The 25,849-nt window shown below is 43.4% G+C and overlaps 1 long non-coding RNA gene across 1 annotated transcript; it reads left to right on the top strand.

Moving 5' to 3' along the window:
• On the top strand, positions 1,114–25,405 carry LOC110255683. Its single transcript, XR_002336330.1, has 4 exons — positions 1,114–4,295; positions 10,245–10,335; positions 22,875–23,010; positions 24,918–25,405. It is a non-coding gene; the product is annotated as an uncharacterized LOC110255683 (long non-coding RNA).

Genomic DNA, 25,849 nt, shown 5'->3' with positions numbered 1-25,849 from the left:
GTCAAATAACACATTTTGTAAAAAAAGAAAGGAAAAAAATGGGGCCAGATGCCACAGTCTTCCTGAGCTGATTAACTCTCATTCCACTCTAATCCCCCCACTTTGAGCTATATGAGCACTTCTGCTGGGGAGGGGTGGGGTTCAGGAGAGATGGGGGTTTGGGACACAGTGGCTTTGCCTCCTCTGTGCAGCAGGGACAGGGACATGCTTTCTCGGCTGCTGTCCCCACCACATCACTAGTGTCGGGGAAGGAGTCCCATAGGGACTGAAGGCATTTGAAAGATGGGAGGCAGCCAGCCTTCCCCAGCTTTGGCAGCAGGGTGCATCTCTCCCTCTGAGCCAGGAAAAAGGAAATCTCAGTGACAGCAGGTGGAGAGAGAAGGCAGCTGTGAGGCATCTGCAGGACCATCATTTGGAACTATAGTACTGGGTGGGCCTCCTTGGAGGGGGGGTGGTCGCCAGGACACCTCAGAAGTAGCTGGGCTTAAAGACACAGAAGGTCACACAGTATATGGTTCCATGTATGTGAAGTACCCAGAATGGGGAAATTCATAGGCAGAAAGCAGATTGGTGGTTACCAAGAATTAGAGAGTAACTGTTTAACAGGGTCGCCTTTCCAGGGTGATGCAAAGGTTCTAGAAAAACTAGATAAGGGTAATGGTTGCACAACACTAAAGAATGTACTAAATACCACTCAACTGTATACTTTAAAATAATTAAATTGGTACACTTCACATTAGTGTATTTCACCCCAATAATTTTCTTTAAAAAATAGTAGCTGGGCTTCAGCTGTCTTGCCAATCTCCCACCCAGCCAGTCGGCCTGTGAAGAGAGGAGGCCACAGGCAAGATGCCATGGAACTACTTCCAATGATGTGAGGGGTGGGACACTGGTCTGATTTCCTTTTCCAGAGAATGAGGCCATGCTGAATCTTCTGAAGAACTCACACGTGTGCCCTGTTGTAATCTTCAATGCTGTTCTCAAATGTTCTCAAATGCTCAGAGCACCCCTGCTGGGCACATTTTAAGACTGTACCTCTGGTCCCCTTTCCAGTGGTGGGGCACATGACTGGTTCTGGCCAATGAAATGTGAGTATAACTCACTCCAGGATGCCCAGTTCAGGCCTGATGCAAGATCTTCTGCAAGCTCTTGTTCCTTCAGTAGACTCTGACAGCGTTGAAGATGAGGGCTGTTCCATGAGCCTGAGTTCAAGTGATCAGGTGAGTGCGGCTGCTGCTGACCTGCAGTGGACATGTAGCATGAAAGAGAAGTAGGCCTTTGCTGATCTAAGTTACTCAAATTGGGGGATGATGTGTTACAAAGCATAGCCTAGCCGAACCTGGAAGAATCAGTGACCCAAGCCACTGCAGTGACAAAACTGGGTCCTGAATCCTCTACGCCACAAGAGAACTCTGGGAATATTATTTTTTTATGGGTGATGTTCCAGATATGGCAGGATGGAATGGAAATAAAAGGGCCACTTAAGAAATGATTATAATAGTTCTTGTCAGAGGATAAGTGGAAAGGTAGACAGAAAGGAGGATGGAGTAGCATCTAGGAGAGCAGAGGATAAGGAGGAAGAAGTGACCTGAGCATGAGTAGCTAAAAAGAAGAGTGGGGAGGTTTTCTCCAGTGCCTGTTTTGGTCTCTGGTGACCATCCATGAAGCTCTTGTGGAAGAGTGGCAAGAATGAAAGCTGCATCGGTTAGTGTCCTGGAAGGAAACAGATGGACACTCAAAAAAGTTGGACTGTAAATAATTTCATGAAGGGACTCTATAAGGTGTAGGCAGGATTAAGGGAGCCAGAAAGAGATAATGAGTCACTCAGAGACTCACGATTGCTGGAAGCTGTTTCCATCCCCATGCCTGAAGGAGCAAGAAATGCGGTGGTGACACTGGAGCCAGGGAGGAACTCCTCCCACCACGAACTGGGGCTATGGAAGGACACAGCCCCTGTCAGACCTTCATGAGGCTTCCATGGAGGGTCAGAAGCAGCTTCTACCTCATCCCACAGTCCTCTCACCCTCTTGTTGCCTGCTCTGCCTCCCACTGGGTGAATCAACCAGAAACCCCAGGGCAAGGGAGCCCAGGACGGGCAGAGAATGAATCTGGAGAGAGGGGGACAAATGGAAAAATGACTCACTTGGAGGAAGGAGGAAGTAAAAGAGGCAAGGAGACAGAGAGGAAATGACAGCTAAAGAAGCAGCCTATTTTCTGAGTAAAGAAGAGGGATGAAGGAAGAACAATGGTGTCAGGCAAAAGTGTTTTCTAGGTACAAGAGACCTCAGCATACTTTAAACTGAGACCCAGTTTACCTAAACCACACCACCGACTTCATGATGACCTGTTACTCCTGGCTCACTTTGCATTGGAAAGTTTCTGTAATTTCAGGTGCCTCGAAAGATACCAAGGACAAAGTGAAAGGGGCAGCACAGTCACAGCTCAACAACATTACAAGCTCCTGTTGACTCTAACTATCCATCTTTCACACAAGAGAAAGATAATCTTTTAAGAATAGGAAGACCTTCAGTCATAGTAACACAAAGACTACTGTATTGCATTCCCTGGCTCCCCAGAGGCTGGCTGGATCCAGTTCAAATAATTTCTTTCCAGAGTTGCCGTTGCCAGGAGGATTTTGAATAGCAAACAGTGGTGGTCAATCTAGGTGAAGCTGCCTGTGCTTTTCATCCCTTCTTCCTGGGCAATTCGGAGAAATCAGCATCTGACTTTCCAGCAACAGGCAACTGTAGGCAACCAGCGCACTGTGTTCATTTTAAAGGCTTAGCTGCCCTCTGCAACATCATTTATCAGGACAGTTCAAAAGGAAGGATTCTCTTTCTTGCAGTTGGAATGGCATGCAGTGATCATCTGACAAGCAAGCAGAATCTGGACTGCTAGTGGGTAGTTAAGTAAAAGAGACAGGACAGACAGCTGCTTTCAGAAGTGAAACTGTGCAGAAAAGGGAAAAGTGATAAATGGTCTTAGAGACTCAGACGAACTTTGTCAGGAAAATGAGGAGTTAGGCTTCCAAAGTTCAGCCTCCTCAGTGGTTCATCACCAAAGACAGGGCCACAGAGTACAGTTGAGCAGGTTGTGCATTGCACAGAATCAACCCTCCATCCTTATCTACCTGCACTCCTGTCAAGGAGGCAGAAATGGCTGAAATGGCTGAAATCCAGCATGTTTTCCAGTCACCATGCCATGCAAGGTAGCACTTAGGTACTACCTGCTTCCATGTGGTTTCCCTTTTGTGGTTTCCAAGAGGAAGGAGTGAACTTTTCTTTGCATGAAGATGCTATTCACCTGCCAAGCCATGTTCCTGGAAACTGCACCACTCGGAGATGGAGGGATGAGTCTATTTCTGATTCTGACAGAGATGTTATATATTCTGACAGAAACCCTGGCCAAATTCTTTCTAGTTGCTAATGATGCATTACTCTCCATGCCTTGACTGAAAGAGCATCACATAGTATTTGGAGCATGAGTGGGAGAAAATCAGAAAAGATGATAATAGTAATAACACCAACAATCCTTGATTTGGATCAGACCTTAATGTTTACAAAAAGCACTTTCCAGAGTTCCTGTCATGGCTCAGTGTTTAACGAATCCGACTAGAATCCATGAAGTTGCGGGTTCGACCCCTAGCCTGGGAACCTCCATATGCCACGGGTGCAGCCCTAAAAAGACAAAAAGACACACCGAATAAAATAAAAGCTTCAAGTAGTTTAAAAAAAATTTTTTAAAAGCACTTTCCTATATGGGATCTTATTCAAGCCTCAGGACAACACCGGGATCAAATTGGGTAAAGGTATTCTCCTCCACTTAACAACTGGGGGCAACCAGAAAGCAGGGACTGAAACCTCAGTTTTCTGATTTCAATTCTCTGCTCTTTTCCCAGTATAAACCCTGCAAAATCTACACATTTAGAAAAGCTTCTAGGTATTGAGTTGGACAGCCAGCACCTATTCACTTGTCTCCTGGGAAACAGAACAGTAATTTTCCCCTGGGGATCAGCAGCCATCCTCAATCTACTTTCTGCAAAGGAGGGACAGACTTTTAACTCAAATCTGCCTATTCTGGGCATTACCATAGGGATTGGCTCAGAAAGGTCATGTGATACAACCAGAGCCAATGAGAGGCAAGGAGATATTTGCAAGGAAATTTGTGAACTTGTGTCCTCCCACAGACGCCCCAAACGCCCAGTTTGGGATGATTTTCTCTGGAAAAAAAACTTAAGAACTGGCCAAGCAATCCATTCGTGTCTTGCACGCAAAAGGGAAACCACATGGAAGCAGGTAGGAAAGGCTGAGATACGGTCTTGCCAAAAATCCCTCCTTATTCCTCCCACCCCCGACACAGCGACCCACAATCAGTAGGGAATTCAAAACCTGGAGCTTCTCTTTGAGGAGCAAAAGGGTTCCTACCTCACACAGGGCACTCTAGCTTTTAAGACATTTGTATTACCTGGATGCAAAAGAGGCCCATCTCTTTTCCATTAGTCTTGAGCAGAAGAGAAGGTGTAACTGGGGTTGTTGGCTGCAGTCTTGCTCCTATGTGGATTGTGAGAATAAGTGAAGCCAAAGTGAATGATAGAACAGCCAAAAAAGTGACTAGAGGTAGGGTCTTAGTGACAGCATTTGAGCCTGTAGATTGAATCATGTACCCAAGACACTTTATTTGCTTGAGCCAGTGCGTTTCTTTTATTATTTAGACAGCTTGAATAACATTATCTAACACTTGGCAATTAAAATATCTTGGCTAATTCAGGTAGTTTCTTCCTCTTCTTTCCATTAGCCACATTAAAATGCAGACAATGCCTTTCAGAGCACCGGGGCCCACGTAAAGGGCCAGTTACCAAAGACTGAACTAGAGAAATTCCCTCATTGCCATTCTGTAACTACTCAGCAGCTCTATTTCGCAGCATAGAAAAGTTGGAAACATTCCCTTTGCCCAGGTGTCAGCAGTGTAGCCTAGCCTACTGGTAATTGCTAGGCAATTGTGAGGTATAATGAGAAGTATACCTCACTTAGTAGAGGACGAGCTGTGCTCCAGTTGTGCTTGGATACCTGCATCAGATTGATCCTTGATGGTAAAAAGTTGGTTCTCAATGGTCAAAAACAAGCTTCAGACGGTGCAGCTCAGTTAGTATAAACCATTTTGGCATTTGTATATTTTAATGGCTTCCCTTAACATTCCTGAACTCTATTAAGGACATATTTGTCCAAACAACGGTTTTCTCCTTTTGCTCTGCTATTTGTTCTTTGTCGTGCTCTGAAGTCATAAGCATGAGGGAGCAGCATAGTAGGTATATCAACTGGTTCCACAGGCAAAATTCCATCTCAAAATCTAGCAGCTTGTAAAAGCATGAAGACAATTCAGTCTCACTCAAATCTCTCAGCACTTCCTTCTCCCATGAAAAAATCTAGTCTCCTCTAGGTACCCACCTACGTTTGACCTTGAATACTCTCTGCTTTGTGCCTTTCTTGATAACACTTGCTGAACACAAGCAGGGCATTTGTGAGCGGGAATGCTCTTGGTACCCATGTTTCTCCACGACACTACCCTTCTTTCCTCTGCCTCAAGACCTATCCCAGGGTCCAAGCTGGACCAGCCACCTTGGTTCAGAGGTTCGTCAGACTACTGAAAATCACATGATACAGCAGTATGGTGGTTCCTTCCAGCTCAGAACTCTCCCATGCATCTTCTTCACCTAGCATGTCAACTCCTTAAAGCTTAGGAAGCTCCCAAAGAAAAAACTAATAGGTTTTCTAGTGCCCATGAGAATAGAGAACTCTTATTCCCCTCGCAAAGCAGTTCTGCAGAGAAGGGGCAATCCATAAAATAACGGGAATAAAAAATGTAAATTGTGTGGAGTTCCCATTATGGCTCAGTGGTTAACGAATCTGACTAGGAACCATGAGGTTGGGGGTTCGATCCCTGGCCTCGCTCAGTGAGTTAAGGATCTGGCCGTGAGCTGTGGTGTAGGTCACAGGAAGGGCTCAGATCTGGCATTGCTGTGGCTGTGGCATAGGCCGGTGGCTACAGCTCTGATTAGACCCCTGGCTTGGGAACCTCCATATGCCATGAGTGCCGCCCTAGAAAAGGCAAAAAGACAAAAAAAAAAAAAAAAAAAAGTAAGTTGTGGAAATGGAGTGATTTACTAAAAAACAAACAAAAGCCCAATTTTATGCAGGTTTCCACCTCTGTACAGTTTCAGAGTTCATAAAATGATGATCTAGTTCTCAAATGTGCTTTTTGGCACTCAATACTCTTTAAATTGCGAGATTCTGCATACAAATATTGTTGTGCATCTTTTCCCCAAAAAAAGCTCTGAAAGCCAGATTAAGACCAGATTCATTTGGCAACAGTCAGCCACAGCTGGGTAGTGTTATGCCTTGAACAGGGGGTCCTGGCTGTCTGATATCCTGCCCTTCTCCAATGCTCACCTGCCTGACCCCACCCCACTCCAGCCAGGTTGTGTGAGGTTGCAAATCCCAGTTTACAAAGCACTGCCCCACTACCACCACCACTGCTGCATGATGCCATTTAGGCTTCACAACAATCCTATGGAACGAGCAAGGTGAAGCCATCTGCTCTCCCACAATAACAATTTAAACAAAACTTTTTTCATATTTCTTTATTACAAAATCATATTCTATAGCACTTCTAGGCAATGCTAACTTACTTAAAGAGAAGATTTAGCATCTTTTTTTTTTAGGACCTGCTCAGATGATAGAACATTATAGCACATTATGAATACTTGGTAAGATTATTATTATTATTTTTTTTTTTTACTTTTTAAAAATTGAAGTATAGGGAGTTCTCATTGTGTCTCAGTGGTAATGAACCTGACTAGTATCCATGAGGATTCGGTTTGATCCCTGTCCCTGCTCAGTGGAATAGGATCTGTCCTTGCCCTGAGCTGTGGTATAGCCCAGCAGCTGAAGCTCCAATTTGACCCCTAGCCTGGGAACTTCCATATGCTGCAGGTGAGGCCCTAAAAAGAAAAAAAAATGTAGTTGATTTACACTATTATATTAATTTCAGATGTACAGCATAATGATTCATTTTTTAAGATTATACTCCATTTAAAGTTATTACAAAATAATGGGTGTAGGGATTCCCATCTTTGTGCAGCGGAAATAAATCCAACCAGGCAACATGAGGTTGCAGTTTTGATCCCTGACCTCGATCAGTGGGTTAAGGATCTGGCCTTGCCATGACCTGTGGTGTGGGTCACAGACTCAGCTCAGATCTGGCATTGCTGTGGTTCTAGAGTAGTCTGGCAGCTACAGCTCTGATTGGACCCCTAGCATGGGAACCTCCATATGCCTCGCGTGCAGCCCTGAAAAGACAAAAAGACAAAATAAACAAATAAATAATGGCTATAATTCCTTGTGCTTACAATACATCCTTGTTGCTTATTTATTTTATAAGTAGTTTGTATCTCTTAATCCCATACCCCAATCTTGCCCCTCCCTCCTAACCTCTCCTCCCAGGTAACCGCTTGTTTGTTCTCTATATCCATAAGTCTATTTTCTGTTTTGTTACATACATTTGTTTGTTTTACATTTGAGATTCCACATAGAAATGAATAGATTATGTTATTCTTACTAAGGGGTATTTGCCTTTATCTGATTTTTTTTTTTTTCTTTCTTGGGCCATACCCTCGGCATATGGAGGTTCCCAGGCTAGGAATCAAATCGGAACTACAGCTGCTGGCCTACACCACAGCCACAGCAACATGTGATCCAAGCCATGTCTGTGACATACACCACAGCTCCCGGCAGCACCGGATCCTCCACCCACTGATCAAGGCCAGGGATGGAACCCCCAACCTCATGGTTCCTAGTCAGATTGGTTTCTGCTGTGCCACAACAGGAACTCCACCTTTGTCTGATTTATTTCACTAAGCACATAACCTCTAGATCCATCCACATTGTTGCAAATGGCAGAATTTCATTATTTTTCATGGCTTAGTAATATTCATTTGTATGTATATGTGTCATACCACTTCTTTATCCATTCCTCAGTCGATGGACAGTTAGGTTGCTTCCATATCTTGGTTGTTGTAAATAATACTGCTGAGAATATTGGGGTACATGCATCTTTTCAAATTAGTGCTTTCATTTTCTTCAAATATATACCCAGTTGGGAAATTACTGGATCATATGGTAGTTCTATTTTTAGTTTTTTGAGGAACCTCCCTACTCTTTACCATAATGGCTGCACCAGTTTACCTTTACACCAGCAGTTTACAAGGGTCTTCCTTTCTCCACATCCTTTCTAGCATTTATTATTTGTAGACTTTTTGATGGTAATCATATTGGCAGCTGTGAGGTGGTATCTTGTGGGTTAAATTTGCATTTCTCTGATGATTAGGGATGTTGAGCATCTTTTCATGTACCTACCTGGGAAGGTTTTTACATCGTGATGCCACATGCCAAAGCCATGTAATTCAGACTCTCTAGGGGTGGGAGTTCCTGTCGTGACACAACAGAAACGAATCTGACTAGTAGGCATGAGCCTGCGGGTTCAATCCCTGGCCTCGCTCAGTGGGTTGGGGATCTAGCATTGCCATGAGCTCTGGGATAGGTCATAAACACAGCTTGGATCTGACATTGCTGTAGCTATGGCATAGGCCGGCAGCTGTTTAGCACCAATTTGACCCCTAGGCTGGGAATTCCATATGCCACAGTTGCAGCCCTTTAAAAAAAAAAAAAAAAGTCTCTACAGGTGGACTCCAGGCCTCAATAGTTTTTTAAATTCCCCAGTGATTCTAATGTGCTCCCTAAGTTAAGAACCACTCCCATAGAGTCTGCCCTAAAACTAAAGGTTCCTTGAAGGAAAGAAGGTGAGTTAAACATTTCCCAATTCCTAACCATGGCAGTGATGAAATTGTTATCAGATCTGTAAAGTCTAATAATTCTTCGGATATTTGGAGGAGGAGAGCGGCTTGCTTAGAAGAGTCTAAGCTTTAGTAACAGGAACTAGACTCCTAACGAATTCTAATTAAATCATATTCTCTTGTAAGATGGTTCATTACCCACCCATCCCTCACATGCAGACTAGTGGCCAGTCTTACTTCTGAAAGAGCCTTTAACAGGAACTCGAACAGGAAATTCTTTTATTTTGAGTTTACTACAGAGGGATTTAACTAAATGGGGCCAAAGAGGACACCCTGAGTGTTCCAAATATTTACCAAGCAGAAGCACTTAACCAAGAGGGACACCTTCAGCTGGAAAAGCTCCAACCTGGGCCTGAGCCAAGGGTGTATCCACCTGCGGCCTTGGCCAAAAACTAAATGCAGACATGGGAAGTCAGCTATGGTAGCCTGGGGACATTTAAGGTGAGGCAGTGACTTAGTTCAAGGCATAGCCTGTTCTGTTAAAAGCATTTTGAAATGTTCCCCAACCTCTGACTTTTGGGACTGACAATATTCCAAGGATCAGAGCCTAAATGTTGGAGGCAGGAAAACTATTTCTACCACTAGCTCAGGAATATTTGGCCATTCCTTGACCCAGGGGTGGAGATGAGCATGGTATTGGAACCTGTTCACTATTTGTTCAGTCATTATTTCTAAATAATACCAAGGCTACAAAACATTATTGATCCCAAAAGTATTTATTGAGCAGCTACAGTCTGAGGGCTGTGCAAGATGACTAAAAAGGTTTGGTCTTTCATTTCTAGTTGGTGCCTATTAAATATATACCAGTACCAGCTGATTGGTTTATTTGTCAAGGAATAGATTAAACCCACATCTAGTAGTCTCCACTCACCCATAGGCATTACCAAATGAAGAGTACTCTGGAGCTTCCATTGTGGCTCAGCAGAAACAAATCTGACTAGTAACAATGAGGTTGTGGATTCGATCCCTGGCCTCATTCAGTGGGTTAAGGATCTGGTGTTGCTGTGGGCTGTGCTGTGTGTCACAAACGTGAATTGGATCTGCATTGCTGGGGATGTGGCATAAGCCAGCAGCTATAGCTCCAATTGGACCCTTAGCCTGGGGACCTCCATATGCCATGGGTGTGGCCCTAAAAACCAACAAATAAAATAAAATAAAGTGTATTCTAAATTATCCTTTCTCTCTTGTCACCTTATCACTACCACTAGAGTTTATAAGCCTGTTATAGACTTGAAATCACATTACCATAACTCCTGTTCAATATGAGGATCTCATCACATTTTGATACATACCTATCATATCAAATGACAGGGGATCATTTCTATCATTTGCATAGATGCAAAATCAACTGTTTGCACCAAGGTTCTGCCATGACCAGCATAGAAGCTCCTGGTATCCACTGAGCAAATGGAGGATATTGGCACCAGGTAAGGTGCTGTGGGGAGGATTTTTTTTTTTTATTGATGTATAGTTAATTTATAGTATTGTGGTTCACATGTACAGCATAGTGATTTGGAGTTTTTTCAGATTTTATGCTATTATGAATTATTGTAAGATATTGGGTATATAGTGAATCCTTGCTTATCTATGTTATTATAGTAGTTTGTACCTGCTAATCCCAAACTCTTAATTTGTCCCTTCCCCCACTTTGATAATCATAAATTTGTTTTCTATGTCTATGAATCTTCTGTTTTGCTATATACAGTCATTTGTATTATTTTTAGATTCTATATATGTGACATCAAATAGTATTTTTCTTTCTTTGTATGACTTATTTCACTAAGCATAATATTCTCTAGGTCCATTTACATTGCCACAGATGGCATTTTTTGATCCTTTTTTATGGCTGAGTAGTGTTCCATTGTGTATATAAACACTACAGTTTCTTAATCCGGTCATTTGTTGATGGGCACTTGGGTTTCTTCCATGCCTTTGCTATTATAAATAGTGTTCTGTGAACATTGGGGTGCACCTGTCTTTTTGAATTAGTGTTTTTGTTTTTGTAGGGTATATACACAGGAATAGAATTGCTGGATCATATGGTAGTTCTATATTTAGTTTTCTGAGGAACTTCCATACTGTTTTCCACAGTGACAGCACCAGTTTACATTCCCACCAACAGTGTAGAAATGTTCTCTTTTCTCCACATCTTCTCCATTTATTATTTGTAGACTTTTTGATGATGGCCATTCTGACCTCATTGTAGCTTTGATTTGCATTTCTCTAATAATTAGCAATGTTAAGCATCTTTTCATGTGCTTTTTAGCCATCTTGTATTATCTTTAGAAAAATGTCTGTTTAGGTTCTCTGCCTATTTTTTGATTGGATTTTTTTTTTTTTTTTTTTTTTTGGTCTTTTGTCCTTTTAGGGGCTGCACCCGTGGCATATGGAGGTTCCCAGGCTAGACGTCTAATCAGACCTATTGCTGCTGGCCTACTCCCAAGCCACAGCAACACCAGAGCTGAGCCTTGTCTGTGACCTATACCACAGCTCATGGCAATGCCCGATTCTTAACCCTCTGAGCAAGGCCAGGGATGGAACCCGAAACCTCATGGTTCCCAGTCAGATTCGTTTCCACTGCTCCAAGACGAGAACTCCAGATTGTTTGTTTTTTTTTTTGGTTTTGTTTTTTTTTTTTTTTTTTTTTTTGTCTTTTGTCTTTTGCTGTTGTTGTTGTTGTTGAGATTTCTTGGGCCGCTCCCACGGCATATGGACGTTCCCAGGCTAGGGGTTGAATCGGAGCCGTAGCCACCGGCCTACGCCAGAGCCACAGCAATGAGGGATCCGAGCCGCGTCTGCAACCTACACCACAGCTCACGGCAACGCCGGATCGTTAACCCACTGAGCAAGGGCAGGGACCGAACCCGCAACCTCATGGTTCCTAGTCGGAGTCGTTAACCACTGCGCCACGACGGGAACTCCTGTTGGTTTTTTTGATATTGAGTCATATGAGCTCTTTGTATAGTTTGGATATAAACCCCTTGTTGGTCACCTTGTCTGCAAATACTTTTTCCATTCTGTAGGTTGTATTTTCATTTTGTTGATAGTTTCCTTTGCTGTGTAAAACCTCTTATGTTTGATTAGGTCCCATTTGTTTATTTTTGCTTTTCTTTCTTTTTCCTGGGATGCAAGAAGGATTTATACAAGAAAAAAAGCAGTGCTCCTCTGTGCCCAGAGTCTTGCTAAATCAATAGATTCATTTTGTTCTGGTCCTCAACCCAACCTGAACTGGAATGGGAATCAGTCTGGGCTAATTAGGGAAATTCTTTAAGTCGTAGATTACAGAATCTCAACAGAAACTAACCTAAACAAAGATATAACATATACTTTAAGGTACAATAGTGTCTGGATCTAAGCACTTCAGATGTTATGCAGAACCAGTTACCTTCCATCTGATTGCCTCCATTTTGGCTTCATCTTCAGACTGGCCCTCCACAAGTGGTGACAGTAATAATTGCCAGAAGTTCCTGGCTCAATTTCAACCAGTTTAGCATCCCCAGATAGTTCTAGCAAGAACCTGGGGCTAATTTCCATTGGTTTAGCCAGAAGTACATACCATCTCTGAACCAATAACTGTGACCAGGGAAATGCAGTTCTCTCTCTGGCCTGGGCTGGCCTCTGTCATATGCCCACTCTTTATTCAAGGTGGGGAGGTCAGACCTGCTCATACAACATGAAAAAATACTTAAGGGAATACCCAAAGGATAATTAGGGTATTTTCCTAGAAGGTGAATGGAAGCTGAGTATCAAAAACAGCGGCTCTCTACTATACTGTGCTGGCTCTCTTTCTGGATCCTGGAGTTAGGATACCTCTTCTTACCTTCGTTATCATTACCTTTCCTGTGTCTGAAACTTAATAGGCAAATCAATAATAGTTTTAAAATTAATAAACGAATGAGTCTGGATGACCGTATAAACATGAATCATTTAAATAATCTACAGTATTTGGTGATATTCCTAAATGGATGATAGAAAGCAAAGATGCAAAGATAAAAGAAGAGATCAGGGGAAACCATAAGAGCAGAGGCAAAATCTGAACTGGGACCTGCGGGATGGATATGTACAGCAAGGGGAAGGGGTGGAGGGTGGAGGTGCGTTCCAACAGGGACACAGCATGGGCACAGCCACTGAGATCAGACAAGTCACACGCATCCAGGGACAGGGAGGCAACTTGCTAGGCTGGGCTTCCTAAGGGGAAATAGTGGATGGGGAGTGAGGAAGATAGGGTGGGGCCAATTGCAAGTCTGGAATGGCCATCTGAAAAGAAACATGAGGTGGGCTGAGAAGGGCAAGTTAGCACTGAAGGGAGGGAGGAAGCATTCAGTTTGGGACAGGATGAGTTGGCAGTGTCAGCCGGAAGCATGACATAGGATGATGGTGCTGCTTCGGAAAGATAAGCCTTGTGGAGATGGGGGTGTGGAGGACTGTTGGGACGAAGATGGAAGTAGGGAATTGGTCCAGACATTGTGGCCAGGCAAAGGTGATGAGGGCCTGGCCTCTACCCTTTCAGACAGCCATTTCCAACCCAGCCTCAAAAGCCTGTTCATCAACCTGCCCCACCCTTACTCATTCTCTCTCTTGCTACCTTTCCTGCCTCCACTTCCTGAATGCATGTCAGATATTTGATTATGTTCAAGAAATGTTGAAATGCATGGAGACTCCATAGAAGGAAGGAATAAAGAGTACCATGAGAAAATACCAAGCCTTACCAATAGACACACAAGAGAAATACAGCTTATTGTCACAATTCTGCAAGCTGAATTTGAAACTCAGCTTCACCATTCACTGGCTATGTGATTAGGGGCACATTATCTCCCTTAGCCTCAGTATTTCTCACCTGTAAAATGGAAGTAATAATTATAATTTCCTCAGAGGCTTATTATGAAGAATTGTGTTAATAATGAATGTAAAGTGCCTCACTCACTAAGTGTTATAATTAGCAGCAGCAGCTGTAATAGTGGTGGTAGTCTTTGCATCTGGAAGCAACACAAGCAACCTTTCTGGTAGAATTAACCTAGACTTCCTTCCCAAGCTAAAACTTCCTACAGGAAAAGGGAAGCCTTTGGAGCTGGAGTTAAGCTCTTCTCCAAGGGGTCCTCAGGCTGAGCTGAGACTAATAAGCTCTGTTCTCTCCTGAAAGATGCCAACCACTAGAGGGAGAGTGGACTTCCAGAAACCACAGCCCTTTAATCCCCACGTCTTGCACACTGCAAGTAGCCACATATTAGTGGCTGTAATATCAACTTACTGGGACCCAAGTAACCATTTTTTTAATGGAATAGACTAAAACTGAAAATAACAATAACTGCAGAAGATTTAGTTAGATATTATTTCATAAAGCCCTTTATTTTAGTTATAATGTGTGTGTAAAACATAGTTCTCACTGTGGGTCATGATCAGCCATCAAAAGAGTAAGAAATAGAAGTTCCCTTTGTGGCTCAGCTGTTAACGAACCCGACTGGGATCCACAAGGATGCAGGTTGAATCCCTGGCCTCACTCATTGGGTTAAGTATCCAGTGTTACCATGAGCTATGGTGTAGTTCACAGATGCGGCTCGGATCTGGCATTGCTGTGGCGTAGCCGGCGTCCACAGCTCTGATTCGACCCCTAGCCCGGGAACCTCCATATGCCACTAGTGTGGCCCTAAAATAGCAAAAAAAAAAAAAAAAAAAAAAAAGTAATAAATACTGGCTTAAAGGGTATGCAAGAGAAAAATTCCTTCTTTTCCTTAATACTCAGACACCAAACAAGTTCCATTCAGGTGAGTTATTTTTCTGTATTAAAGAAGAATCAGATACAAGAGTGGAGGACAAGATTTAACTAGTGGTAACCATATTGTTAAAAACTTGTAATATTTCCTAGTGTAAGCAACTCTTTAGTGTAAGCAACTCTTTAGGTGTAACCAGGCTAACTTTTTCCACAAGCCTATAAATGACCTGCATAGCTCTCTTTCTAGGTGATGACATCAACTCCCAAAGCTTTCAATGTTTCCTTTAATGTGGCTGAATCCTGAGTTACTTCTTTAACTCTTAACTCCAGACATGTATTTCTTTGGCTGGAATTCTCTCCATAAAATGTCCCATACAACCTCAAATTCAGCCTATCTAAAACTCAACCTATCATTTTCCCTTTATTTAAAAATAAAAAAAAAAACTCTTCTTGTGTTCCTTCTCTTGGCCTCTGTCTTACTCCGTTCAGGCTGCTATAACAAAATAGCCCTGATTGGGTAGTTTATAAGTAACAGATATGGATAGACAGATAGATCTATATAGATATGTATCTCATGGCTCTGGAGGCTGGAAGTCCAAGTTGATGGCACCAGCATGGTTGGGTGAGGGCCCTCTTCCAAGTCTCAGACTTCTTATTCTATCCTTACATGATGGAGAGGGTTAGAGATCCCTGAAGGCAGGGGGTCTCCTTTATAAGGCACTAATCCCATTCATGAGGGCTTCACCTTCATGACTTAAGCACTTCCCAAAGTCCTCAGCGCCTAATACCATCATTTTTGAAAGCTAGTATTTTAACATTTGGATTTGGGGAAAGACACATTCAGACCATCTTATCGCAGCATCTTATCTCAGTAACCCAGATGAGAAAACTCAGTATTTTCAAGTCTTCTTTCCCTCCTGTATAATCACTAAGTCCTATCATTTGTACCTACCCAGTGTCTCATCCGTCCAACCCACTTTTCCCTCCCATTCACGTCACTAGAAGATTGATATAGTCTCTCACCTTTTCCATGCATCCTTCCCAGGACCATCAACTACCTTAAAGAAACATAGGTTGAATCCTGTCATTCACTCATATCATCTTGATTCTTAGAAACATGCAATAACTCACCCAAAACAACAGAATAAAATACAAATGTGTGAGGATAAGATTTAAGGCCCAAGCAAAGAATGACAGATGGTTTTATCTCAAGCTCCAACCCCAACTGATTAGTGGTGGCTTTTTGGAGAATTGCATTGAGAAAGATTCTGAGGTTTCATATACACTCAGCAAGAAAGATTAGCTGAGGGCACAAGATGAGGAAGTAGATATCCCCAATCTAGGCTTAATCTATTTTTTTCCTTCTTCCTAGCATCAACTACTCAGCCACAAGAACTACTCATTAATACCTGAGTATGATACATTCAATTAACCATAAAGGCCATCTATTTTCACAGTTTCTTTCTTTTGCTGTCTAGACTGCTTATGACCCAACTTCCAACTATTAGAATCCTCATCTTGTTCTGTAATACTCTGCCTTCCCAGTTTGTACCTTGTCCTTCTGTTGGACATGTACCAACCTCCTTTGTATTACTTGTATATACATGTGTTATGTTTATGTAGATGGTGTGTATATTTCTGCCTCTCCCAGTGGACAGTAAACTTTCTGAAAGCAGTGAACATATCTTACTCATCTCCCAATCACTAAAAACCATCCAATAACTTAAACATAGCAAATATTCTATGGGCGTCTATAGAATGAATGAACTAATTAACCAATATTCTGATAGCATGCTGACTTTAAAAATAAAAATGGTCACAGGGGACAAGGAACATCCAGGAACTAGAAGCATCTCAGAAGTAAAGACACTCTTGCAGGAATCTCCCACTTTCCGGCAGTGAACAAGATCTACAAGACTTGGAGTTCCCGCTGTGGCTCAGCAGAAACGAATCTGACTAGTATCCATGAGGATGCGGGTTCGATCCCTGGCCTTGCTCAGTGGGTCATCAGTCTGGCATTGCTGTGTTGTAGGTCACAGACACAGCTTGGATCTGGCTTTGCAGTGGCTGTGGTATAGGCCGGCAGCTACAGCTCCTATTTGACCCCTAGCCTGGGAACCTCCATATGCCTCAGGTGCGGTCCTAAAAAGACAAAAGACAAAAAAAGAAAAAAAGAATCCACTGCTATTAAAAGTAATAATAAGTTGATGGAGTTCCCACTGTGGCTCAGCAGAAATGAACCCAACTAGTACCCATGAGGTCACAGGTTTGATCCCTCGCCCCCAGCTCAGTTGGGTTAAGGATCCAGCATTGCCGTGAGTTGCAGCGTAGGTTGCAGACGCAACTCGGATGGATCTGGTGTTGCTGTGGCTGTGGTGTAGGCCAGCAGCTGTAACTCCAATTTGACCCCTTGCCTGGGAACTTCCATATGCCTTGGGTAGGACCCTAAAAAGAGAAAAAAAGAAAGTAGTAATAGGTTGAAATCTACTGTTGCCTATCTGATAGAGGTCTTACCCTCAGATCCTCCAAGCATACCCTAAACTATTTATCAGTGTGCCTCTAAATTGGAGACTCAGCCCTAAAACTAGGCAAAGATTGTCTTCAAAGAGAAATTTCAGATCATCTTACCAAGCATTGGTTACACCTCTTGAGTTGGTAATTTACGTGGAGGCAAAGGACCCAAAACCCTTACTATCTATTCTCTCAGGCCATATAGTAAATTGGGGAACCCCTGTAACATCTCTTGAGAGCCTGAACACCTGAAAGAAGTCACAGGCCCTGGAGGCCTTCCTTTTCCTTATAGGAAAGTATCTTTTGTTGTCATAGTCCCTTGAATGCCTACGAGGGAACAAGAAAGGAAGAAAGAAAGAAATCTAGGAGAGATGGTGACAGACTTGTTCATTTCCAAAGTGCAAGCCTGAGTGCTGACTCAGAGAAAGGACATCACAGGCTTTTTGTTCTTCCAAGAACTGTAATGCTTGGGATTTTTAATTTCAAGATGTGAAAAGCAAATGATCAGGGCCCAAATCAGAGAGAACACAACGATTTCAACAATTTGGGGGTTATCTTCCCTGTTTTTCCCCCTCCGTGTCTGTATGGTTCCTCAAACAAAGTGGGTTGGAAAAGTTCAAGCTCAGTTCACAGAAGAGAACATTCTGTACTCTGCACAACAGGCTGGGCTGCTCTCTGTAAAACAAAATCAACAGCATGATCTCAGCCACTGCGGCGGCAGGCACCGCTCCGCCAGCCCACGGCCCCAGCGTTTGAATAGACCGGCTGTCAAAGGCGCCCTGTGGACAGGACACGTGGAAGGTGCAGCCCCACGCGCATGCGCCCCCACCCCCCACCCGCTGGAGACACAGGCCACAGAAATGACTTTCTGTCCAATTGTTACTTCTCTTTCCCAGAGGGTCAAGGAAGTTGTTTGGATATTTCTCCTTGGGGAGTAATTACAGCTGAAATATTTCCAAGGAAACAGCCCCCTGTGTGTGCACTTCTACTCTGGCATTCATTGGAGCTTTTCAATCTGTTTGGATATTACTGTAATCAAATGACAGCATTAACACTAAATAACGCTGCTGCTTCCCTACTGGGGGCAGGGAGACAGGAAAGGAAAGAGGCATGCCCCCTCCCCCACCTCCTCAGTTTTTCAGTTTTATTCTGGCTCCCTGGCCGCCTTCTTTTGTCTAGAATTTAGAATGTAATTCAGTAAATATTTAGTGAGTACATATTTGGTGCCAGGAACTGTCCATAGAATAATACCTGTAGCAAGGTTTTCCTAGGGAGTGAAAACCTGGCCTTGAAGCCAGTCAGTGGAGGAAGAAAAGCGGAGCTGTGTGTGGGCATCACCAGTGGAAAGTGGGAGGGAGAGGCGAGGGGGTTCTCCAGGAGGGTTGAGGGACTAAGGTACTGGACCGCCCTGCCCGTGGATGGGAGTTCCTAAGTGTGGCAACACAGATATCTGGAATGGGGCTACTCACCCAGCATTCCTTCTATGCTGAATTCAAGCCTGTTTGCTAGAGGAAGAAACAAGAATGCATAGCTGCCCTGCATCAGGGGAATGGAATTGCCATCCTCTGCCTCCTTTAAAGTCACCCTTTCTTACAGGGGCTGCAAGACAGGACTCCGAGACCAGGGCAGGGTGAGGGGCGGCGTGGAGAAATGGCATGTGGAAAAGCAGGGGCTTCTGTGCTTGTGAAGGGCTTGGAACCCTGGCTTACTGTCTGTATGGGCTCAGGTGAGATTCTCAGACTTGGAGCCCAAGAGTCTTCTCAGCTGTGCCCTCCCTCAGCTATTAACTGGGGAGAGAAATCCCTGTTTTGTAGAACTCTTGACTTTGTGGAATGTAAGGAAATAATATATGCCTTTTCTTGGCAGAGAGTAGACATTTAATAAATAGTAACCATTGTTATAGTTAATGTAAGTACTGTTCAGAGAAAGCTGTTAACTGAAGTAGGTTAAGAACTTCTACCAGTATGTCCTCTGAAAAGTGTTCTTGCCCATGTCGTTTACAATTCATTGATTTACTGGATGTCTGCTGAGCACCTGCCCCCAGAACTGTGCTCTGTGTGAGGCACTGTGACAGACACTGGGCCAACAAAAGACCCCTCCTCAAGCAGCTTCCCGCACCTGTCCAGGGAGGGAGTTTTTACAGGACAATGGCAGCCAGGGGCTCTATGGATGCTTGCTAAAAGCTGACCTTCCTTTGTGCTCAGGTTCATTTCTTCTGGGTCCCAAACCACCTCCATGGCTGTCACAGCCATCCCACAGAGGAAGAAGCTGCTAGGGAGAGGGATGGGTCAGGAACAGCCCTGATGTAAGACATTTCTCTTCCAGAATGTAAACACCCTTTCTCACTTCAGAACCAGAGCTCATGCCAAGACTGAAAAACAAGTTACACAAGCACCTTTGGGGTTGTTGGGCATGCCACATCACAGCTGCTGCTACATGGGGAGGTGGGGGAGGGAGGTGGCCTCAAGGACCCAGATAGGGACACTGCATTAAACCTGTAAACACATGACTGGGTCAGGAGTTCAACAAAACACAAGCCCTCAGTCACCGCACCAAGCTCCAGCCTAGGGAAGGAGTCAGTCATTGAAGATCACTTCACAGACTTCCCTATTGTCATCACTGATATGATCTCAGGGTTAAGTAGAAGAATCATCTGCCAGGCCAAGGCCAAGACCGGGGCAGACCAAGATGGGACTTCCCTGGAACTGCTCAACCGTGACGTCTTAAATTCTCTCTCCCCACAGAGATCATCTCCCTAACTAGATCCACCTCACCAAGGATCCTGTTTAAAATTCTGTCAGTAGAGAGACTATCTCAAAAACACGCCCCCAACCACCCCACCCATTGGACTTCTTTACCAAGGGCTACTGACAACTCCAGCTGATTGCAGGTGGAATTTCTCAAAGAGCCAGAGTGAACATGGGCAGCAAAAGCAAAACCCTAAGGATCTGAGGTATACCAAGCTAAATAAATCCAGGGGCTAGGCAAGTAGGCAAGATCTCATAGAGCATAAATGAAGGGAAGCGGTTCCCAGTTCCTATCCACCCACACACACTTGATGGGAGGAAAGCCTGAGAGAGTGATGTTTTTGACCATTTATTATATGCCATGTGCTTTACATACATTTTCCCATTTAATCCCCACATTGACACTGTGTAGTAGAGACTGATGCTATCCCAGAATCAAAAAGCTGAAATAACTGACCCAAGGTCACACAGCTAAGTACATGGTAGAGCTTGCACTTGAATCCAGGTTAATCCAGCTTAAAAGCCCAAGTTCCTTTCATTTCACTATTCTGCCTCCCTGTATGCAAGGATTGTTGGAATCATCTTGTACATTTATTTTGGTTTCCAGATACAGAAGTCTCAAAAGTTCTGACACCAAGTCACCACTCTCCAACCTCAGATATTTTACTTCATCTTAGTGTGTGTGATCAATGAGCAGTAGTTACCAAACATGCATCAGACATTGTGCTATGTGCTCTCTGGGGGAGAGGAAGTAAGCTATACCCGAGTGCTGCCTTCAAGGAGTGTATAGTCCGGATGGGATAAGTTGTGCTGTAATAACACACAATTATTTAATTTTTATTTATGATATTCATTATCCAAAGAGTTTATGAATCTAAATGGCGTAACATAGCCAAGGTTCACTTCTTGTTCACACCGTGCCCATTGTGAATGAGCTGGATCCTCATGCAGACATCCAGGATAGTCCACCAGATATCTCAAACATTGCCAGCCACTTCTGTGTGGCTGGGGAGTGGGGGAGGGAGCAGCTCTGACTGCTGCTTCCCCTAAAAGCTTCTTTCCTAAAGGGACTCATGTCAGTTCTACTCACATTTCCTTAGCCAAAGCAAATTAAACAGCCACACACGACTTCAAAGGTTAGGTAAGTACAAACCTACCACAAGTGTGGAAATGAGAAAAACCTGAAAAATCTGGAAACTATACCTATTAAAGACTGCATTCTGGGAAGAAGAATGGCCTCAATGCCTCATATCCCAAATATCAAATAATGAAAAGCTGAAAGATTAAGTTCCATTGGAGTGGATGCATTCAAGACAGATGTCCTATGGACTACACAGAGAATCATGCCTGGACCAGAGACCTCAGTGAAGTATCCCAAGGAAGTGAAGACATGCATTGAACCTTGAAGAGTGAGAAGGACTTGGATGGACCCACAAGACCAGACCAGTTGCATCCATGTGGACCTTCAGTAGGGTGATGGTAACTTATCGCCCATCACTCTCATGAACTACATAAGTAATTCCTTATGACTTGAGAGGTCACAAGGGACCAATTGGGTAGCAATGGAGTGTATCATACAGAGTATGAGCCAGAACTCCTGAGGAGAGAGAGACCAACCACGTTTGTGTTAAATAGATCTGTGCAACTTGGGAGAAACCACTTGAATGAATGCCTGAAGGTGAAAACATGCCCGGTGGTTGCAAGACAGGAAAGGGCCCATTGAAGCTGGGCAGAGTGCTCAGGTCAGGGAGAAATGGCAGTTGGCCAAAGCCTTACTTGAGAAGGGAGGAAAGATCCTTAAACAAGAGAAAACAGTGTAACTTGTGGGGTTTTAATCAGTGGCTATATTCTTTGATTTATTTCATTTTCATTTGACAAATATTTAAAATATTTTGCACAGGAGATGCAAAGGTGAATCAGGCTAGAGTCCTACCTATAAGTCTTTAGTGGAAGAAGAAATGTGTTTGGTTTTTTACCATTACCTTTTAAGAGAAATTGATCTCAAAGAGATACTTTGATGAATAGGATCTAAAATTTCAAGGATGTGCATTTATGAAGCAGGAAGAGCTAAAAGGGCTAGCCTGTTAAATGGAATTGGGGTGGTAGTGAGGTATCCAGGAGTGGGAGGAGTGTGGAAATGAAGGATACAGAGGAGATAAGGCAGCTGGCAATGAGAGAAAAGATTCTTGGAATGATGGAGATTTTTAATGGGGATTTTTATGATGTTTGGCCATATGGTGTTCAATGTAAGCCCTCCACTTCTCCCCCGTGTGAGCATTTCAGTAAAATATACATTACTCCAAATGCTTTGGGAGGTGACTTGAGAGGTCACAAGGGGGCAGTTGGGTAGCAATGGAGTGTTGATTGTGGCCTCAAACTGTACAGAGTATGAGCCAGAACTTCCAAAGAGAGACCAATCATGTTTGTGTTAAATAGATATGTGCAATCACATTTGTACAGGATAAAGTGGCAACTCTAGGCATGAGAGAGTTTGTCAAAAAGAGCTTCATCAAGGAGATTGAAGGTGATCCTGGTACCAGGTATTGACATATCAGAAAGTATCCCTGGCTCACCTGGATTAATGTAAAGCATTCCAGTCTAGTCACAGAAAGCAGCCTGTGCAAAGGTACTGGGGTGTAAAATAGCCCAAGCAAACATTGATGGGTAGGATTATGAGGGATGCGATCAAGAAGAACAAGTCCAGTAATCTAATCCACTTATCAGGGTTGTGGCAATAAGGACATGTGTTTACCTTCAACACTATTTATTCAGCATTTACTGACTCTCAGATACTTTCCAACCTTTATATTGTTATAAAACCATTTTGTTTTGATTTGCCAAAAAACTTGGAAACTCATCATTTCCTATTTTCTTACCTATTGATAAGACACATGGTGGATCCAGAGATAAATTTTCTAAGGATATCCTGACTTATTTCTATTCACTGCTCACACACAATATGCCAATATTTACCTGGATGCTAATCCCCCATCTCCAGGTGCAGTGGAGAGAAGTGCCAAGATCATTCAGGTCCTGTGTCCTGGGAGGTGAAGGATTGCCTGAGACAGCAGCACACTGAAGCAGATAGCTGATGACTATTAAAACACACTTCTTGATTTACAGTCACCTGTCAGGTAGGAGAATTTATCCCCGCTGATCAGAGCAGAAAGTACTCTGAGTGCAGGGAGTGAGTATACGTGTGTGCCTGGGTGTATTTTAAGTATCCACCTGGGAAATCTCCAAATCAGCATTTATTTCAATAATCTCATACATTCATATGGCACCTTTCTCCATAAATGCTTCCAAAGCAGTTTGTAAATTTTATGTAGCTGAGGAATCATCATTGCTGGAATAGAAGGAAATAGATACTTACCAGCTTCCTAATGAGAACTTGGGGCTAACTATACTTTTGTTAAGACTACAGAGATCCAGGGATGTGTGTGTATTTAAATGACATTGTATTTCATTAAATAGTATTCACATTTGCTCTGAATAATCCAGTCTACCTAGCCTTCCAGGCTCACCTCTAGAGACAATGCTACCATTGATGCTAATTTTTGGTCCCCTGGAGCAAAGTACTGTCACCTAGCCCTGGATTTTGCTCTTCCCTAGATACCCAGGAGAACAGAAGTAGGTAGGAGACCTTTGTCACTCTTAGGGGTTCTACATTATGCAGTTCTGGCCTCTTAGGAGCTGAGCAATATCTGAGAGGCCAGTTAACATCTGGGAGGAAATTAAAGGAACTTAAAATTCAAGGAGCTTCAGGAATTCATTCAGTAAATATTTATTGAGCCATTACTCTGATCTAGAAACTCTGCTAGGATACTAGAGATATCACTAAGAGTACAGAGACAGGGCCCCTGACCTGGAGCCAGCAGTCTAGTAGGGGAAGTGGCCATTAGTGCAATAATCCCACAGATCACTGTAAACTGAGAATCATGATGAATGCTCCAAAGGATGGTTCTGAGGGCACAAGCAGGGAAGTTCACCCAGATTGGGGAGTCAGGGAGGCTGCCTGAGACAATAAGGCTCAAGTTTTCTGCTCTAGGATGAAGGAAATAAATACTTATCAGATTCCTAATGAGAACTTGGGGCTAATGGCTAGGGGCATGTGTGTGTGTGTGTGTGTGTGAGAGAGAGAGAGAGAGGTGGAGGAACAGAGGCAAAGAAGAAGAGGGAAGAAGGGGAGAGGGAGGAGGGGAGGAGGGAGAGAAGGAAAGGAGTGCGTGTGGTGTGTATGTTGAGTAACACCCTTAGTTTCCTCATTTGTAAAACAATGGTAGTAGGTTTTACAGTCTAAGTTTGAGGTCCCCAGAAGCAGATCCTGAGATAAGGAGTAACATGAATGTGGTTTACTGGGAAGTGTCCCCAGGGATAACTGCTGAAGCAGAAGAATGGGAACATGAAGGGAAGGAGGCCAAGGAAGGTTGAAAAGCAAGCAAAGTGCCAAAGAGGGGAGAACTGGAGACAAGTGCCATGGGGAACAGGAGTGTTTGCCACCCCGTACCATTTCATTACCAGTAAACCCTATGCACTTCTGTTCTCTGGGAGGGGAAGCAAAGTGGTTCCAGTTCTCAAGGACTGTCCCCCAACGTAGAGCCAGAGTGCTGGCTGCTGGGAGTGCAGCACATGGTGGTAAGTGTGCGGGAATATGGGAAAAAGATGTAAGGGGCTGTGGGCAGAGCACTGAAGGCCTTTGTCATAGGATACAGGGACAGGTTAGAGGAAACAGTGCATATAAGGAATGGAACAGAGCACAGGGCTTGATGTATAATAAGTGCTCAGTAAATACTCTAATTGTAATCCTTATGTATTGACCTTGCATTGATGTGGCCTCTGCCCAGTTATCTCTGCCTCCTCTACTCCTACAGGCAACACTCCACCTCCCACCAATCCCCGCCATGTCTCCTGAGACAAAGACACATATAAATATAGCAATATATATTTATATTTCCCAGGATTGTCACATTTTGCTGAGCTCATAACAGAACTGAACAAATAGCCTTGTCATCCTTTGTAATACGTTCTATCATTTACCAAGGCTGCATCTCTCCTGGTCCTTCTGGACTCCTGGAACTGAGAAATTCATGTGCCTGGCACCTTCTTCAATGCAATCTCTACCCATCTGATGAAGTTCTCAGACCATTGTTTCCTGGACGAGCTGTTAGAATTTTTAGGCCAGAGGGGCTTCCTGGATCTGCTCATCTTCCTGAGTGGGATATTGAACAATTGTTTGCCACCTCAAAAAATCAGCATCTTAAATAAAAAAGAACAAATGAATCTCAAAACCATTATCCTGGGTGAAAAAGGCAGACACAAAAGAATACCTATGATTTTGTATATTGGAAATTCTAGAACTGGCAAAATTTATCTGTGGTGACAGAAAGTGGGTCAGCGATATGATTGCTGAGGACCAGGACGCAGGCAGCTATAGAAAGGCATGAGAAAACTTTGGGAGTTAAAACTTCCCACGTCTTGATTGTGGAAGTGATTACATCAGTGTATAGAGTTGTCAATACCCACTAAGTAGTATACTTAGAGTGGGTGTGTTTTATTGCATGTAAATTATACCTTAATTAAGTTTATTTAAAATCAAATAGGCATTTTATTGCCTGACCAGGGAAGATCAAAAGTAGATCCAAGACTAGTTACAGGGAACTCCATCTGGCCAGACACACAGAAGCCTTTGTATTGTATCCCATCCCCTCACCCGCACTACCCCCCCTCCTTTTTTTTGGCCAGAAGTTGGTCGTTATTATTTGCACTAATGGAGGGGAACAATGGCCCGGAGAATCTAAAAAGGGAATAATCCACAAATCATTTACATCTGGTGGCTCTGGAATGTGTTTTGTTGCCTAGCTGGTGTTTGAATAGAGATGTGCCTGCTTGACATCGTGAAAATACACTTGAGATGAAATAATGAAGTTCTCTATAAAGACCTGAATTGTTGGAAGCTTAGGAAGCCCTTCACTT

The sequence above is a fragment of the Sus scrofa genome, chromosome 1 (assembly GCF_000003025.6).
Source record: "Sus scrofa isolate TJ Tabasco breed Duroc chromosome 1, Sscrofa11.1, whole genome shotgun sequence".
Lineage (NCBI taxonomy): Eukaryota > Metazoa > Chordata > Mammalia > Artiodactyla > Suidae > Sus > Sus scrofa.
The sequence above is the reverse complement of the archived record's forward strand: the minus strand, read 5'-3'. Positions and strand labels throughout refer to the sequence as shown.